Raw genomic sequence first — 3,455 nt, 5'->3', positions numbered from 1 at the left:
ACGCGGGGGCGCTGCGCCGAAATGGGCCGCGGGCCGGTTTTGCTGCTGGGCCTCGGTTTTTTGGCGTACACAGTAAAGTTTGTCAATTGTTTTACTCATTTTCAGAAGCATTTCCTATAGTTTTGATTTTCTATTCAAATTTGAACCAATCGAATAATTTGTCTTAGAGAATGGCAAAGTTTTAAAGTGTTTTTGCTTTTGAATATGAGTATGTTTACTTGTTTCCGCTGCAAAGTAAAAGTCTCATTCTCTATTTAAATTCGAACCAACGGGAAAATTTAAATAGAGGAATAGAAATGTATTGATTTAAAGTTAAATTATGATATTGTTATTTTCTGACCAACGTTGATGATAACAATATTATAATTTCATTGTGATTTTAAGTTCAATGTTAATTCTCTAACATTTTTGCATCAATTTTCAGAGAATAGAGAAAAACAAAGAAAAACTTATGAAAGAAAGTAAAAGTTTTCCGCTGCAATAAAGAAAGATAAACTCAGATGAGTCTTTCCCTGTGGGAAAAAGGAGCCTTTAAGTTTAAGGTTAAGAAAAGCTTCCGCTGTTGTATGTCAAAGAAAGGATGTTTTGGTATCTTTTTGCCATTGTAAGTGTCAAGTTGAGCATTAGTTTGCTCTTAAAAGAAAAGAAATTTAAAGTTTAATATGATGTTGTCATTTTCTGACCAAAGTTGATGATGACAATATTATAATTTTTATTCTAGTCATGTGTTCTATTTCTGCCCAACAGTGATATAGAATTGAAACTAAAGGAAAGTTGTATGTTTTAATTTTGACCAACATTAAATTAAGACATACAATTCTTCCCAAGTAGAGAGAAATTAACAGACAAAAGTTGATTCTGATTACCGCTACAGATAAAGCTTTGAGGTTACTCAGCTTGAGGTTAAGAAAGAAAAGTGATTGTTCCATTATGACTTTTAGTTGATATGGAAAAGAGATGCAACTGTTTTCGAAAAGTTTTTGGTTTCTCTCACTAAAGTTTTGCGAATATTGTAATTCGTTAAATTTTCTGATTAAATTGGAACCAACGAGAAGATTTAATCAGAAAAGAAAGTATATGTGCATGTTTTAGTCATTGTGACCAAAATTTTATCTCTATAAAGTGTTATCTTGTCCTTCAACAGTAAAGATAATGGTTGAAATGAGTTTGATGCACGTTCAATTTGACCAATGTTGAATTAAACATGCATTGCAAATGCCTTTGAAGTTTTATACCGCATATCGGAAAAGTTGTGATGGCTCATGTGCTACTTGAATATCACATAAAAGTAAAGAAGTCTGGGGGAGCTTTTAAAGTTATTCCAACAATTCTCATGCACTACTATAGTGGCATGTTGGATAGTGACTTGAAAATAATCGAAGGACAAAAGAAAGTTGTATGCTAACCAATATTGCAAGAATGACTTGCAAAAGTATAGTAAAATGAAGAACTTGATAAGTTCTTGAAAGTGCAACAAATCAAGAACTCTGAGGAGCTCTTGAAAAGAAACGAGGAAATAGTACTCCCATTATTTTGTATGACTTGGTCATATGAATAAAGTTCAAGTAATGAAAGACTCCTCGTTCACAAGTGTTAAAAAAAATAGTTTCGAAATTATGGCAGCAAAGTTTGTGCCATATTTCGAGGGGGAGAAAGATTAGAAAGACAAGAAAGGTTAAAATTTAGAGAGAATTTCCCCGCAAAGTTAAATGCGATGCATGATCGAAAAGGGAGTACAACGGTCATAATGTCCGAAAAGGGAGTACAACGGTCATAATACCCCAATCATAAAAATAAGCAAGACTCTTGGAGTTTTTTTTCAGCTCTAAACAAGAAGGAAAGAAAGTTGAGCCTCAAAACATCCGAAAGAAAAGGTGCGAAAAGGGAGTACAACGGTTATAATACTCCAATCATAAAAATAAGCAAGACTCTTGGAGTTTTTCAGCTCTAAATAGGAAGGAAAGAAAGTTGAGCCTCAAAACATCCGAAAGAAAAGGTGGTGCTTAAAGCAAGGTGGTGCTTAAAGCAAGGTGGTGCTTAAAGCACCCTTTGAGGCTTGTAAAGAACAAACCCAAACAAAAGTTTGTAGATATTCCATCTTTGCAATAGATGGGATAATCTGGGGGAGTAAAGTATGCCGAGAACTAAGGCTTGAAGAGAAGTGAGACTGTATGTTCACTCCTATGATTCAAGCACTGAAATTGTCTCAACAAATGTTTTGACGTTGTATGAATGTCATAAATTGAGTTGTCTCATTCATCGACGTGCCGAGAAGCCATGGAAGATATAATGAGACATAAAAGTTCCAAATTTATTTTGGAACATAGAATAAGTTCCTAATGGAGCCAAGACAGTAGGCTATAATGGGTCTACAAGATTGAAATGTGACTCCGGAGGGAACATAAAAAGTTGCTAAGCACGACTTATGGCAAAAAGTTTTGTGCAAAGAAAAGAATAAGTTATAATGAGACATTTTATTCAGTCTCATAAAATGATTCTTTTAGAATCATAATGCAATTAATGGTATACTGCTTTTAAAATTGCATCAGATGGATGTTAGAGCAATATCTCCCGATGGAGATTTGCACAAGAAAGTATATATATGACATAACCAAATGGTTTTGTTGTGAAAAGAAAAAAATATTGCGATACCACTTGATGATATCAGATCATAGAATAGTAGTATCTAAAGTTTTATGAGAACAAAGAAAAGTTTGGTTTTAAGTAAAGGTCAATGCAAAATGACAATTTGCAAATATGCAAAATTCAAAAGATGGGAAATCCTTTTCCTGAAATGATTCAAAGAAGGTTATTTTGACCTCTAGTTTTGATAAGAATAATCTCGGTAAAGAGTCATTCGCTCTAGGAAAGGAAATTCACCGGAATAAAAGAAAAAGGGGGTATCAGGACTATCACAGAGAGCATACTTAGAAAAAAGTTCTAAAAGATATATAGTATGCATGCGAGTAAGCCTACGCCTGTCCTATTGTCAAGGGTAATAGGTTTGGAATTTTCAGGATTCCAGGAACCGTTATATGATCGATCAAAAGAAAAGGTTCTATGTGCTTCAGCTGTTGGAAGCAAAATTAGTGCTAAAAAGAATTTACCCTGACATAGTGCAAGTATCCGGGACATTTTGGCAGAAGTCCAGTCCAGCAATAGATCACTGGAATGGAGTTATAGAATGTTTTGCAATTTTGCAAAATATTATCAGCCTCATGCTAAGTAAGAAAGAAACATTTACTCTCAAAAGATTGTGAGTAAAAAGAATCAAGTTTTGGCGAGTTTAGTGAAGCCCACAGTAGTAGCTAACACTCGCGCTTAGAGTTTTATTGTGGAAAAGCTCCAAAGCAAAATAGTTGTGATTCATGAGTTGTGTACCCAAAGTTTGGCATTATATGGGGCTACAGGACAGGCAAAAATGGTTAAGGAAACCATTACCCAGAATTGATAAT

Source organism: Panicum virgatum, chromosome 8N, assembly GCF_016808335.1.
Source record: "Panicum virgatum strain AP13 chromosome 8N, P.virgatum_v5, whole genome shotgun sequence".
Classification (NCBI taxonomy): domain Eukaryota; kingdom Viridiplantae; phylum Streptophyta; class Magnoliopsida; order Poales; family Poaceae; genus Panicum; species Panicum virgatum.
Note: the sequence above shows the minus strand (reverse complement) of the source record.